Raw genomic sequence first — 16,169 nt, forward strand, 5'->3', positions numbered from 1 at the left:
AAGCAGGTCAAGGGCAGGCGCAAATAGAGAACAAAAAAAATTTCATTCCTATCCGTTCGAACCCGACCCGAGTTATAAAATTCAAAAGTAAATGCAAAAAAATTTTAAAAATTAAAAAACATCATCCAGGCTTCATTTGATGATGATACGGGTTAGGACAGGCCGAAAAATAGAGAATAAAAAACAATTCATTCCTATCCGTTCGAACCCGACCCGAGTTAGAAAATTCAAAAATAAATGGCAAAAAAATTCTAAAAATTACAAAACATCATCCGGGCTTCATTTCAAGACGAATCGGGTCAGGACAGGCCGAAAAATAGAGAACAAAAAAAATTTCATTCCTATTCGTTCAATCCCGACCTGAGTTAGAAAATTCAAAAATAAATGCAAAAAAATTTAAAAAACTAAAAAACATCATCCAGGCTTCATTTCATGATGATACGGGTCAGAAAAGGCCGAAAAATAGAGAATAAAAAAAATTTCATTCCTATCCGTTCAAACCCGACCCGAGTTAGAAAATTCAAAAATAAATGCAAAAAAATTCTAAAAATTACAAAACATCATCCGGGCTTCATTTCAAGACGAAAAGGGTCAGGACAGGCCGAAAAATGGAGAACAAAAAAAATTTCATTCCTATTCGTTCGATCTCAACCCGAGTTAGAAAATTCAAAAATAAATGCAAAAAAATTCTAAAAATTACAAAACATCATCTGGGCTCCATTTCAAGACGAAACGGGTCAAGACTGGCCGAAAAATATAGAACAAAAAAAATTTCATTCCAATTCGTTCGATCCCGACCCGAGTTAGAAAATTCAAAAATAAATGCAAAAAAATTTTAAAAATTAAAAAACATTATCCAAGCTTCATTTCATGATGATACGGGTCAGGAAAGGCCGAAAAATAGAGAACAAAAAAAATTTCATTCCTATCCGTTCAATCCCGACCCGAGTTTGAAAATTCAAAAATAAATGCAAAAAAATTCTAAAAATTACAGAACATTATCCAGGCTTCATTTCATGACGATACGGGTCAGGAAAGGCCGAAAAATAGAGAATAAAAAAAATTTCATTCCTATCCGTTCGAACCCGACCCGAGTTAGAAAATTCAAAAATAAATGCAAAAAAATTCTAAAAATTTCAAAACATCATCCGGGCTTCATTTCAAGACGAAACGGGTCAGGACAGGCCGAAAAATAGAGAATAAAAAAAATTTCATTCCTATCCGTTCGAACCCGACCCGAGTTAGAAAATTCAAAAATAAATGCAAAAAAATTCTAAAAATTACAAAACATCATCCGGGCTTCATTTCAAGACGAAGCAGGTCAGGGCAGGCCGAAAAATAGAGAACAAAAAAAATTTCATTCCTATCCGTTCGAACCCGACCCGAGTTAGAGAATTCAAAACTAAATGCAAAAAAAGTTAAAAAATTAAAAAACATCATCCAGGCTTCATTTCAAGATGAAACGGGTCAGGACAGGCCGAAAAATAGAGAATAAAAAAAATTTCATTCCTATCCGTTCGAACCCGACCCGAGTTAGAGAATTCAAAAATAAATGTAAATAAATTTAAAGAATTAAAAAACATCATTCGGGCTTCATTTCAAGACGAAACGGGTCAGGACAGGCCGAAAAATAGAGAACAAAAAAAGTTTCATTCCTATTCGTTCGATCCCGACCCATGTTAGAAAATTCAAAAATAAATGCAAAAAAATTTTAAAAATTTAAAAACATCATCCAGGCTTCATTTCATGATGATACGGGTCAGAAAAGGCCGAAAAATAGAGAATAAAAAAAATTTCATTCCTATCCGTTCGAACCCGACCCGAGTTAGAAAATTCAAAAGTAAATGCAAAAAAATTCTAAAAATTACAATACATCATCCGGGCTTAAAATTTTTTTCTCTGTTTCTCGGCCTTGCTCAACCCCTTTTGGATAGAAAGAATTCCGGAAATTTTTTTTTTTTAATTTTTAAAATTTTTTTACTATTTTCTTTTTCGAAATTTTCTTGCTCGGATCGAGTATGAACGGAATTCGGGACTAAAAGTTTTACACTCTTTCTCGGCTAGCTCATCCCGTTTTGAATAGAAATAATGCCGGAATTAGGATTTTTAATTTTTTGAAATTTTTTGCTATTTTTTCGGTATTTTCATGCGCGGGTCGAGTATGGACGGAATTCGGGACTAAAATTTTTTTTCTCTTTTTATTGGCCTATCTCACTCCCGTTTTGGCTTAATATAATGTCGAAATGAGGTTTTTTAGTTTTTCAAATTTTTTTGGTATTTTTTTTTGGAATTTTCATCCTCGGGTCGATTGTGAACGGAATTCGGGACTAAATTTTTTTTTCCTCTTTCTTGGCCAATCTTATCCCGTTTTGGCAAGAACTATTACTGGAATGTGATTTTTTAATTTTTTTGCTAATTTTTTAGTAATTTTCTTGCCCGTGTCAAGCGTGAATGGAATTCGAGACTAAATTTTTTTTCTCCCTTTCTTGGTCTATCTCATCCTGTTTTGGCGAAAAATAAAGCCGGAAAGAGGTTTTTTAGTTTTTTTATTTTTATTTTTTTTTGCTTTTTTCGAAATTTTCATGCCCGGGTCAAGTATGAACGGAATTCGGGAATAAAATTATTTTCTCTCTTTCTCGGCCTATCTAATACCGTTTTGGCTAAAAATAATGCCAGAAAGAGATTTCTAAATTCTTTGAATGGTTTTGCTATTTTTTTTTTTTAATTTTCATCCCCGGGTCGATTGTGAATGGAATTCTGGACAAATTTTTTTTTTTTCTCTTTCTTAGCCTATCTCATCCTGTTTTGACTAAAAATAATGCTGGAATGAGGTTTTTTAATTTTTTGAATTTTTTTGCTATTTTTTTTTTGGAATTTTCATCCTCGGGTCGATTGTGAACGGAATTTGGGACTAAATTTTTTTTTCCTCTTTCTTAGCCTATCTAATCCCGTTTTGGCTAAAACTAATGCTGGAATGAGATTTTTTAGTTTTTTCAATTTTTTTTGCTATTTTTTTCGTAACTTTCTTGCCCGGGTCGAGTATGAACGAAATTCGGAAATAAAATTTTGTTCTCTCTTTCTTATCCTATCTCATTCCGTTTTGGCTAAAAATAATGCTGGAAATTGGTTTTTTAATTTTTTTGCTATTTTTTTTTTCTGAATTTTCTTGCACGGGACGAATATGAACGGAATTGGGGACAAAAATTTTTCTCACTGTTTCTCGGCCTTGCTCAACCCCTTTTGGATAGAAATAATTCCAGAATAAACTTTTTTAATTTTTTCAATTTCTTTACTATTTTCTTTTTCGGCGTTTTCTTGCCCGGGTCGAGTATGAACGGAATTCGGGACTAAAATTTTTACACTCTTTCTGGGCCAGCTCATCCCGTTTTGGCTAGAAAAAATGCCGGAATGAGGATTTTTAATTTTTTGAATTTTTTTGCTATTTTTTGGGTATTTTCTTGCGCAGGTCGAGTATGGAAGGAATTCGGGACTAAAATTTTTTTTCTCTATTTCTCGGCCTATCTCTCTCCCGTTTTGGCTAAATATAAAGCCGAAATGAGGTTTTTTAGTTTTTCAAATTTTTTTGCTATTTCTTTTTGGAATTTTCATCCCCGGGTCGATTGTGAACGGAATTCGGGACTAAAATTTTTTTCCTCTTTCTAGGCCTATCTTATCCCGTTTTGGTAAAAACTATTACTGGAATGAGATTTTTTAATTTTTTGAATTTTTTTGCTAATTTTTTTGTAATTTTCTTGCCCGTGTCAAGAGTGAATGGAATTCGGGACTAAATTTTTTTTCTCCCTTTCTTATCCTATCTCATCCCGTTTTGGCGAAAAATAATGCCGGAAACTGGATTTTTAATTTTTGATTTTTTTCTATTTTTTTCGGAATTTCCATGCCTGGGTCGAGTACGAGCGGAATTTGGGAATAAATTTTTTTTTTTTCTCTTTCTCGGCCTATCTCGTCCCGTTTTGGCTATAAATATTGCCGGAGAGTGGTATTTTAATTTTTTGAATTTTTTTGCTATTTCTTTTCGAAATTTTGTTGCCTGGGTCGAGTATGGGAGGAATTCGGGAATAAAATTATTTTCACCCTTTCTTGGCCTATCTCATCCCGTTTTGGCTAAAAATAATGCCGGAACGAGGTTTTTTAGTTTTTTGATTTTTTTTTTTCTGTTTTTTCAGAATTTTCATGCCCGGGTTGAGTATGAGCGGAATTCGGGAATAAAATTATTTTCTCTCTTTCTCGGCCTATCTAATTCCGTTTTGGCTAAAAATAATGCCAGAAAGTGATTTCCAAATTTTTTGAATGGTTTTGCTATTTTTTTTTTTAATTTTCATCCCCGGGTCGATTGTGAATTGAATTCGGGACTAAATTTTTTTTTTTCTCTTTCTCATCCTATCTCATCCCGTTTTGACTAAAAATAATGCTGGAATGAGGTTTTTTAATTTTTTGAATTTTTTTGCTTTTTTTTTTTGGAATTTTCATCCCTGGGTTGATTGTGAACGGAAATTGGGACTAAATTTTATTTCCTCTTTCTTGGCCTATCTTATCCCGTTTTGGCTAAAACTAAGGTTGGAATGAGAGTTTTTAATTTTTTCAATTTTTTTTTGCTATTTTTTTCGTAACTTTCTTGCCCGGGTCCAGTATGAACGGAATTCGGAAATAAAATTTCGTTCTCTCTTTCTTATCCTATCTCATTCCGTTTTGGCTAAAAATAATGCTGGAAAGTGGGTTTTTGATTTTTTGAATTTTTTTGCTATTTTTTTCTGAATATTCTTGCACGGGACAAATATGAACAGAATTGGGGACAAAACTTTTTTCTCTCTTTCTCGGTCTTGCTCAACCCCTTTTGGATAGAAATAATTCCGGAATAAACTTTTTTAATTTTTTCAATTTTTTTACTATTTTCTTTTTCGGAGTTTTCTTGCCCGGGTCAAGTATGAACGGAATTCGGGACTAGAATTTTTACACTCTTTCTCGGCCAGCTCATCCCATTTTGGCTAGAAATAATACCGGAATGAGGATTTTTAATTTTTTGGAATTTTTTTGCTATTTTTTCGGTATTTTCATGTGCGGGTCGAGTATGGACAGAATTCGGGACTAAAAGTTTTTTTCTCTTTTTCTCGGCCTATCTCACTCTCGTTCTGGCTAAATATAATGCCAAAATGAGGTTTTTTAGTTCTTCAAATGTTTTTGCTATTTTTTTTGGAATTTTCAACCCCGGGTCGATCGTGAACGGAATTCGGGACTAAAATTTTTTTTCCTCTTTCTTGTCCTATCTTATCCCATTTTGGCAAAAACTATTATTGGAATGAGATTTTTTAATTTTTTGAATTTTTTTGCTAATTTGTTAGTAATTTTCTTGCCCGTGCCAAGCGTGAATGGAATTTGGGACTAAATTTTTTTTCTCCCTTTCTTGCCTATCTCATCCCGTTTTGGGGAAAAATAACGCCGGAAACTGGATTTTTAATTTTTTGATTTTTTTTCTATTTTCTTCGGAATTTTCATGCCTGGTTCGAGTACGAGTTGAATTTGGGAATATTTTTTTTTTTCTCTTTCTCGGCCTATCTCGTCACGTTTTGGCTATAAATATTGGCGGAGAGTGGTTTTTTAATTTTTTGAATTTTTTCACAATTTTTTTTCGAAATTTTCTTGCCTGGGTTGAGTATGGGAGGAATTCGGGAATAAAATTATTTTCTCCCTTTCTTGGCCTATCTCATCCCGTTTTGGCTAAAAATAATGGCAGAAAGAGGTTTTTTAGTTTTTTGATTTTTTTTTTCTGTTTTTTTGGAATTTTCATGCCCGGGTCGAGTATGAGCGGAATTCGGGAATAAAATTATTTTCTCTCTTTCTCGGCCTTGCTCAACCCCTTTTCGATAGAAATAATTCCGGAATAAACTTTTTTAATTTTTTCAATTTTTTTACTATTTTCTTTTTTGGAATTTTCTTGCCCGGGTCGAGTATGAACGGAATTCGGGACTAGAATTTTTACACACTTTCTCGGCCAGCTCATCCCGTTTTGGCTAGAAATAATGCCGGAATGAAGATTTTTAATTTTTTGAATTTTTTTGCTATTTTTTTTTTTAATTTTCATCCCCGGGTCGATTGTGAATGGAATTCGGGACTAAAATTTTTTTTTCTCTTTCTTGGCCGATCTTATCCCGTTTTGGCTGAAACTAATGCTGGAATAAGGTTTTTTAATTTTTTTAATTTTTTTGCTATTTTTTTTTTTTGGAATTTTCATCCCCGGGCCGATAGTGAACGAAATTTGGGACTAAATTTTTTTTTTCTCTTTCTTGGCCGATGTTATCCCGTTTTGGCTGAAACTAATGCTAGAATAAGATTTTTTAATTTTTTCAATTTTTTTTGCTATTTTTTTCGTAACTTTCTTGCCCGGGTCGAGTATGAACGGAATTCGGAAATAAAAGTTTGCTCTCTCTTTCTTATCTTATCTCATTCCGTTTTGGCTAAAAATAATGCTGGAAAGTGGTTTTTTAATTTTTTGAATTTTTTTGCTATTTTTTTCTGAATTTTCTTGCACGGGACGAATATGAACAGAATTGGGGACACAAATTTTTTTCTCTCTTTCTCGGCCTTTCTCAGCCCCTTTTGGATAGAAATAATTCCGGAATAAACTTTTTAAATTTTTTCAATTTTTTTACTATTTTCCTTTTCGGAATTTTCTTGCCCGGGTCGAGTACGAACGGAATTCGGAACTAGAATTTTTACACTCTTTCTCGGCCAGCTCATCCCGTTTTGGCTAGAAATAATGCCGGAACGAGGATTTTTAATTTTTTGAATTTTTTTACTATTTTTTCGGTATTTTCATGCGCAGGTCGAGTATGGACGGAATTCGGGACTAAAAGTTTTTTTCTCTTTTTCTCGGTCTATCTCACTCTCGTTCTGGCTAAATATAATGCCGAAATGAGGTTTTTTAGTTCTTCAAATTTTTTTGCTATTTTTTTTTGGAATTTTCATCCCCGGGTCGATTGTGAACGGAATTCAAGACTAAAATTTTTTTTCCTCTTTCTTGGCCTATCTTATCCCGTTTTGGCAAACACTATTACTGGAATGAGATTTTTTAATTTTTTTGCTAATTTTTTACTAATTTTCTTGCCCGTGTCAAGTGTGAATGGAATTCGGGACTAAAATTTTTTTCTCCCTTTCTTGGCCTATCTCATCCCGTTTTTGCGAAAAATAAAGCCGGAAACTGGATTCTTAATTTTTTGATTTTTTTTCTATTTTTTTCGGAATTTTCATGCCTTGGTCGAGTACGAGCGGAAGTTGGGAATAAATTTTTTTTTCTCTTTCTCGGCCTATCTCATCACGTTTTGGCTATAAATATTGCCGGAGAGTGGTTTTTTAATTTTTTGAATTTTTTTGCCATTTTTTTTCGAACTTTTTTTGCCTGGGTCGAGTATGAGAGGAATTCGGGAATAAAATTATTTTCTCCCTTTCTTGGCCTACCTCATCCCGTTTTGGCTAAAAATAATGCCGGAATGAGGATTTTTAATTTTTTGAATTTTTTTGCTATTTTTTCGGTATTTTCATGCACGGGTATGGACGGAATTCGGGACTAAATTTTTTTTTTCTCTTTTTCTCGGCCTATCTCACTCCCGTTTTGGCTAAATATAATGCCGAAATGAGGTTTTTTAATTTTTCAAATTTTTTTGCTATTTTTTTTGGAATTTTCATCCCCGGGTCGATTGTGAACGAAATTTGGGAGTAAAATTTTTTTTCCTCTTTCTTGGCCTAGCTTATCCGGTTTTGGCAAAAACTATTACTGGAATGAGATTTTTTAATTTTTGGAATTTTTTTACTAATTTTTTAGTAATTTTCTTGCCCGTGTCAAGCTGAAATGGAATTCGGGACTAAAATTTTTTTCTCCCTTTCTTGGCCTATCTCATCCCGTTTTGGCGAAAAATAAAGTCGGAAAGGGGTTTTTTAGTTTTTTGATTTTTTTTCTGGTTTTTTCGGAATTTTCATGCCCTGGTCGAGTAAGAGCGGAATTCGGGAATAAAATTATTTTCTCTCTTTCTCGATCTATCTAATATCGTTTTGGCTAAAAATAATGCCAGAAAGAGATTTCTAAATTTTTTGAATGGTTTTGCTTTGTTTTTTTTTAATTTTCATCCCCAGGTCGATTGTGAATGGAATTCGGGACTAAATTTTTTTTTTCTCTCTCTCAGCCTATGTCATCCCGTTTTGACTGAAAATAATGCTGGAATGAGGTTTTTTATTTTTTTGAATTTTTTTGCTATTTTTTTTTTTTTGGAATTTTAATCCCCGGGTCGATTGTGAACGGAATTTGGGACTAAGATTTTTTTTCCTCTTTCTTGGCCTATCTTATCCCGTTTTGGCTAAGACTAATGCTGGAAGGAGATTTTTTAATTTTTTTCAATTTTTTTTGCTATTTTTGTCGTAACTTTCTTGCCAGGGTCGAGTATGAACGGAATTCGGAAATAAAATTTTGTTCTCTCTTTCTTATCCTATCTCATTCCGTTTTGGCTAAAAATAATGCTGGAAAGTGGTTTTTAATTTTTTGAATTTTTTTGCTATTTTTTTATGAATTTTTTTGCACGAGATGAATATGAACGGAATTGGGGACAAAAAATTTTTTCTCTCTTTCTCGGCCTTGCTCAACCCCTTTTGGATAGAAATAATTCCGGAATAAACTTTTTTAATTTTTTCAATTGTTTTACTATTTCTTTTTTGGAATTTTCTTCCCTGGGTCGAGTATGAACGGAATTCGGGACTAAAATTTTTACACTCTTTCTCGGCCAGCTCATCCCGTTTTGGCTAGGAATAATGCCGGAATGAAGATTTTTAATTTTTGAATTTTTTTGCTATTTTTTTGGTATTTTCAAGCGCGGGTCGAGTATGTACAGAATTCGGGACTAAAATTTTTTTTCCCTTTTTCTCAGCCTATCTTATCCCGTTTTGGCTAATACTAATGCTAGAATGAGATTTTTTAATTTTTTCAATTTTTTTTGCTATTTTTTTCGTAACTTTCTTGCTCGGGTCGAGTATGAACGGAATTCGGAAATAAAATTTTGTTCTCTCTTTCTTATCCTATCACATTCCGTTTTGGCTAAAAATAATGCTGGAAAGTGGTTTTTTAATTTTTTGAATTTTATTGCTATTTTTTTTGAATTTTCTTGCAAGGGACGAATATGAGCTGAATTGGGGACAAAATTTTTTTTCTCTCTTTCTCGGCCTTGGTCAACCCCTTTTGGATAGAAATAATTCCGGAATAAACTTTTTTAATTTTTTCAATTTTTTTACTATTTTCTTTTTCGAAATTTTCTTGCTCGGGTCGAGTTTGAACGGAATTCGGGACTAAAATTTTTACACTCTTTCTCGGCCGGCTCATCTCGTTTTGGCCAGAAATAATGCCAGAATGAGGATTTTAATTTTTTGAATTTTTTTGCCATTTTTTGGGTATTTTCATGCGCGGGTTGATTATGGACGGAATTCGGGGCTAAAATTTTTTTTCTCTTTTTCTCAGCCTATCTCACTCCCGTTTTGGCTAAATATAATGCCGAAATGAGGTTTTTTAGTTTTTCAAATTCGTTTGCTATTTTTTTTTGGAATTTTCATCCCTGGGTCGATTGTGAACAGAATTCGGGACCAAAATTTTTTTTCCTCTTTCTTGGCCAATCTTATCCCGTTTTGGCAAAAATTATTACTGGAATAAGATTTTTTAATTTTTTGAATTTTTTTGCTAATTTTATAGTAATTTTCTTGCCCGTGTCAAGCTTGAATGGAATTCGGGACTAAAATTTTGTTCTCCCTTTCTTGGCCTATCTCATCCCGTTTTGGCGAAAAAAAAAGCCGGAAAGAGGTTTTTTAGTTTTTTGATTTTTTTTTTTCTGTATTTTTGGGAATTTTAATGCCCGGGTCGAGTATGAGCGGAATTTGGGAATAAAATTATTTTCTCACTTTCTCGGCCTATCTAATACCGTTTTCGCTAAACATAATGCCAAAAAGAGATTTCTAAATTTTTTGAATGGTTTTGCTATTTTTTTTTTTAATTTTCATCCCCAGGTTGATTGTGAATGAAATTCGGGACCAAAATTTTTTTTTTTTCTCTTTCTCAGCCTACCTCATCCCGTTTTGACTAAAAATAATGCTGGAATGAGGTTTTTTAATTTTTTAAATTTTTTTCTATTTTTTTTTTTTGAAATTTTCATCCCCGTGTCGATTGTGAGCGGAATTTGGGACTAAAATTTTTTTTCCTCTTTCTTGGCCTATCTTATCCCGTTTTGGCTAAAACTATGCTGGAATGAGATTTTTTAAAATTTTTAAATTTTTTTTGCTATTTTTTTCGTAACTTTCTTGCCCGGGTTGAGTATGAACGGAATTCGGAAATAAAATTTTGTTCTCTCTTTCTTATCCTATCTCATTCCGTTTTGGCTAAAAATAATGCTGGAAAGTGGTTTTTAATTTTTTGAATTTTTTTGCTATTTTTTTATGAATTTTCTTGCACGGAACGAATATGAACGGAATTGGGGACAAAATTGTTTTTCTCTCTTTCTCGGCCTTGCTCAACCCCTTTTGGGTAGAAATAATTCCAGAATAAACTTTTTTAATTTTTTCAATTTTTTTACTATTTTCTTTTTAGGAATTTTCTTGCCCGGGTCGAGTATGAACGGAATTCGGGAATAAAATTTTTACACTCTTTCTCAACCAGCTCATCCCGTTTTGGCTAGAAATAATTCCGGAATAAGGATTTTTAATTTTTTGAATTGTTTTGCTATTTTTTCGGTATTTTCATGCGCGGGTCGAGTATGGACGGAATTCAGGACTAAAATTTTTTTTCCCTTTTTCTCGGCCTATCTCACACCCGTTTTGGCTAAATATAATGCCGAAATGAAGTTTTTTAGTTTTTCAAATTTTTTTGCTATTTTTTTTTTGGAATTTTCATCCCCGGGTCGATTGTGAACGGAATTCGGGACTAAATTTTTTTTTCCTCTTTCTTGGCCTATGTTATCCCGTTTTGGAAAAAACTATTACTGGAATGAGATTTTTTAATTTTTTGAATTTTTTTACTAATTTTTTAGTAATTTTCTTGCCCGTGTCAAGCGTGAATGGAATTCGGGACTAAAATTTTTTTCTCCCTTTCTTGGCCTATCTCCTCCCGTTTTGGCGAAAAGTAAAGCCGGAAACTGGATTTTTAATTTTTTGATTTTTTTTCCAATTTTTTTTCGGAATTTTCATGCCTGGGTCAAGTACGAGCGGAATTTGGGATTTTTTTTTTTTCCCTGTTTCTCGGCCTATCTCGTCACGTTTTGGCTATAAATATTGCCAGAGAGTGGTTTTCTAATTTTTTGAATTTTTTTGCTATTTTTTTCGGAATTTTCATGCCCGGGTCGAGTATGAGCGGAATTCGGGAATAAAATTATTTTCCCTCTTTCGGCTTATCTAATACCGTTTTGGCTAAAAATAATGTCAGCAAGAGATTTCTAAATTTTTTGAATGGTTTTGCTTTGTTTTTTTTTAATTTTCATCCCCAGGTCGATTGTGAATGGAATTCGGGACTAAATTTTTTTTTTCTCTCTCTCAGCCTATGTCATCCCGTTTTGACTAAAAATAATGCTGGAATGAGGTTTTTTATTTTTTTGAATTTTTTTACTATTTTTTTTTTTTGGAATTTTAATCCCCGGGTCGATTGTGAACGGAATTTGGGACTAAGATTTTTTTTCCTCTTTCTTGGCCTATCTTATCCCGTTTTGGCTAAGACTAATGCTAGAATGAGATTTTTTAATTTTTTCAATTTTTTTTGCTATTTTTTTCGTAACTTTCTTGCTCGGGTCGAGTATGAATGGAATTTGGAAATAAAATTTTGTTCTCTCTTTCTTATCCTATCACATTCCGTTCTGGCTAAAAATAATGCTGGAAAGTGGTTTTTTAATTTTTTGAATTTTATTGCTATTTTTTTTGAATTTTCTTGCACGGGACGAATATGAGCTGAATTGGGGACAAAATTTTTTTTCTCTCTTTCTCGGCCTTGCTCAACCCCTTTTGGATAGAAATAATTCCGGAATATACTTTTTTAATTTTTTCAATTTTTTTACTATTTTCTTCTTCGAAATTTTCTTGCTCGGGTCGAGTTTGAACGGAATTCGAGACTAAAATTTTTACACTCTTTCTCGGCCGGCTCATCTCGTTTTGGCCAGAAATAATGCCGGAATGAGGATTTTAATTTTTTGAATTTTTTTGCCATTTTTTGGGTATTTTCATGCGCGGGTTGATTATGGACGGAATTTGGGGCTAAAATTTTTTTTCTCTTTTTCTCGGCCTATCTCACTCCCGTTTTGGCTAAATATAATGCCGAAATGAGGTTTTTTAGTTTTTCAAATTTTTTTGCTATTTTTTTTTGGAATTTCCATCCCCGGGTCGATTGTGAACGGAATTCGGGACTAAAATTTTTTTTCCTCTTTCTTGGCCTATCTTATCCCGTTTTGGCAAACTATTACTAGAATGAGATTTTTTAATTTTTTGAATTTTTTTGCTAATTTTTTAGTAATTTTCTTGCCCGTGTCAAGCGTGAATGGAATTCGGGATTAAATTTTTTTTCTCCCTTTCTTGGCCTATCTCATACCGTTTTCGCGAAAAATAAAGCCGGAAAGAGGTTTTTTAGTTTTTTTATTTTTTTTTCTGTTTTTTTCGGAATTTTAATGCCCGGGTCGAGTATGAGCGGAACTCGGGAATAAAATTATTTTCTCTCTTTCTCGGCCTATCTAATACCGTTTTGGCTAAAAATAATGCCAGAAAGAGATTTCTAAATTTTTTGAACGGTTTTGCTATTTTTTTTTTTAATTTTCATCCCCAAGTCGATTGTGAATGGAATTTGGGACTAAAATTTTTTTTTTTCTTTCTCAACCTATCTCATCCCATTTTGACTGAAAATAATGCGGGAATGAGGTTTTTTAATTTGTTGAATTTTTTTGCTATTTTTGTTTTTTGGAATTTTCATCCCCGGGTCGATTGTGAACGGAACTTTGGACTACAATTTTTTTTCCTCTTTCTTGGCCTATCTTATCCCGTTTTGGCTAAGACTAATGCTGGAATGAGATTTTTTAATTTTTTTTTCAATTTTTTTTGCTATTTTTGTCGTAACTTTCTTGCCAGGGTCGAGTACGAGAGGAATTCGGGAATAAAATTATTTTCTCCCTTTCTTGGCCTACCTCATCCCGTTTTGGCTAAAAATAATGCCGGAATGAGGATTTTTAATTTTTTGAATTTTTTTGCTATTTTTTCGGTATTTTCATGCACGGGTATGGACGGAATTCGGGACTAAATTTTTTTTTTTTCTCTTTTTCTCGGCCTATCTCACTCCCGTTTTGGCTAAATATAATGCCGAAATGAGGTTTTTTAATTTTTCAAATGTTTTTGCTATTTTTTTTGGAATTTTCATCCCCGGGTCGATTGTGAACGAAATTTGGGAGTAAAATTTTTTTTCCTCTTTCTTGGCCTAGCTTATCCTGTTTTGGCAAAAACTATTACTGGAATGAGATTTTTGAATTTTTTGAATTTTTTTACTAATTTTTTAGTAATTTTCTTGCCCGTGTCAAGCTGAAATGGAATTCGAGACTAAAATTTTTTTCTCCCTTTCTTGGCCTATCTCATCCCGTTTTGGCGAAAAATAAAGTCGGAAAGGGGTTTTTTAGTTTTTTGATTTTTTTTCTGGTTTTTTCGGAATTTTCATGCCCTGGTCGAGTAAGAGCAGAATTCGGGAATAAAATTATTTTCTCTCTTTCTCGATCTATCTAATATCGTTTTGGCTAAAAATAATGCCAGAAAGAGATTTCTAAATTTTTTGAATGGTTTTGCTTTGTTTTTTTTTAATTTTCATCCCCAGGTCGATTGTGAATGGAATTCGGGACTAAATTTTTTTTTTCTCTCTCTCAGCCTATGTCATCCCGTTTTGACCAAAAATAATGCTGGAATGAGGTTTTTTATTTTTTTGAATTTTTTTGCTATTTTTTTTTTGGAATTTTAATCCCCGGGTCGATTGTGAACGGAATTTGGGACTAAGATTTTTTTTCCTCTTTCTTGGCCTATCTTATCCCGTTTTGGCTAAGACTAATGCTAGAATGAGATTTTTTAATTTTTTCAATTTTTTTTGATATTTTTTTCGTAACTTTCTTGCTCGGGTCGAGTATGAATGGAATTTGGAAATAAAATTTTGTTCTCTCTTTCTTATCCTATCACATTCCGTTCTGGCTAAAAATAATGCTGGAAAGTGGTTTTTTAATTTTTTGAATTTTATTGCTATTTTTTTTGAATTTTCTTGCACGGGACGAATATGAGCTGAATTGGGGACAAAATTTTTTTTCTCTCTTTCTCGGCCTTGCTCAACCCCTTTTGGATAGAAATAATTCCGGAATAAACTTTTTTAATTTTTTCAATTTTTTTACTATTTTCTTCTTCGAAATTTTCTTGCTCGGGTCGAGTTTGAACGGAATTCGAGACTAAAATTTTTACACTCTTTCTCGGCCGGCTCATCTCGTTTTGGCCAGAAATAATGCCGGAATGAGGATTTTAGTTTTTTGAATTTTTTTGCCATTTTTTGGGTATTTTCATGCGCGGGTTGATTATGGACGGAATTCGGGGCTAAAATTTTTTTTCTCTTTTTCTCGGCCTATCTCACTCTCGTTTTGGCTAAATATAATGCCGAAATGAGGTTTTTTAGTTTTTCAAATTTTTTTGCTATTTTTTTTTGGAATTTTCATCCCCGGGTCGATTGTGAACGGAATTCGGGACTAAAATTTTTTTTCCTCTTTCTTGGCCTATCTTATCCCGTTTTGGCAAACTATTACTAGAATGAGATTTTTTAATTTTTTGAATTTTTTTGCTAATTTTTTAGTAATTTTCTTGCCCGTGTCAAGCGTGAATGGAATTCGGGATTAAATTTTTTTTCTCCCTTTCTTGGCCTATCTCATACCGTTTTCGCGAAAAATAAAGCCGGAAATAGGTTTTTTAGTTTTTTTATTTTTTTTTCTGTTTTTTTCGGAATTTTAATGCCCGAGTCGAGTATGAGCGGAACTCGGGAATAAAATTATTTTCTCTCTTTCTCGGCCTATCTAATACCGTTTTGGCTAAAAATAATGCCAGAAAGAGATTTCTAAATTTTTTGAATGGTTTGCTATTTTTTTTTTTAATTTTCATCCCCAAGTCGATTGTGAATGGAATTTGGGACTAAAATTTTTTTTTTCTTTCTCAACCTATCTCATCCCATTTTGACTGAAAATAATGCTGGAATGAGGTTTTTTAATTTGTTGAATTTTTTTGCTATTTTTTTTTTTTTGGAATTTTCATCCCCGGGTCGATTGTGAACGGAACTTTGGACTACAATTTTTTTTCCTCTTTCTTGGCCTATCTTATCCCGTTTTGGCTAAGACTAATGCTGGAATGAGATTTTTTAATTTTTTTCAATTTTTTTTGCTATTTTTGTCGTAACTTTCTTGCCAGGGTCGAGTATGAGAGGAATTCGGGAATAAAATTATTTTCTCCCTTTCTTGGCCTACCTCATCCCATTTTGGCTAAAAATAATGCCGGAATGAGGATTTTTAATTTTTTGAATTTTTTTGCTATTTTTTCGGTATTTTCATGCACGGGTATGGACGGAATTCGGGACTAAATTTTTTTTTTCTCTTTTTCTCGGCCTATCTCACTCCCGTTTTGGCTAAATATAATGCCGAAATGAGGTTTTTTAATTTTTCAAATTTTTTTGCTATTTTTTTTGGAATTTTCATCCCCGGGTCGATTGTGAACGAAATTTGGGAGTAAAATTTTTTTTCCTCTTTCTTGGCCTAGCTTATCCTGTTTTGGCAAAAACTATTACTGGAATGAGATTTTTTAATTTTTTGAATTTTTTTACTAATTTTTTAGTAATTTTCTTGCCCGTGTCAAGCTGAAATGGAATTCGGGACTAAAATTTTTTTCTCCCTTTCTTGGCCTATCTCATCCCGTTTTGGCGAAAAATAAAGTCGGAAAGGGGTTTTTTAGTTTTTTGATTTTTTTTCTGGTTTTTTCGGAATTTTCATGCCCTGGTCGAGTAAGAGCGGAATTCGGGAATAAAATTATTTTCTCTCTTTCTCGATCTATCTAATATCGTTTTGGCTAAAAATAATGCCAGAAAGAGATTTCTAAATTTTTTG

Source organism: Quercus lobata, chromosome 9 (genome assembly GCF_001633185.2).
Source record: "Quercus lobata isolate SW786 chromosome 9, ValleyOak3.0 Primary Assembly, whole genome shotgun sequence".
In the NCBI taxonomy this organism is placed as follows: domain Eukaryota; kingdom Viridiplantae; phylum Streptophyta; class Magnoliopsida; order Fagales; family Fagaceae; genus Quercus; species Quercus lobata.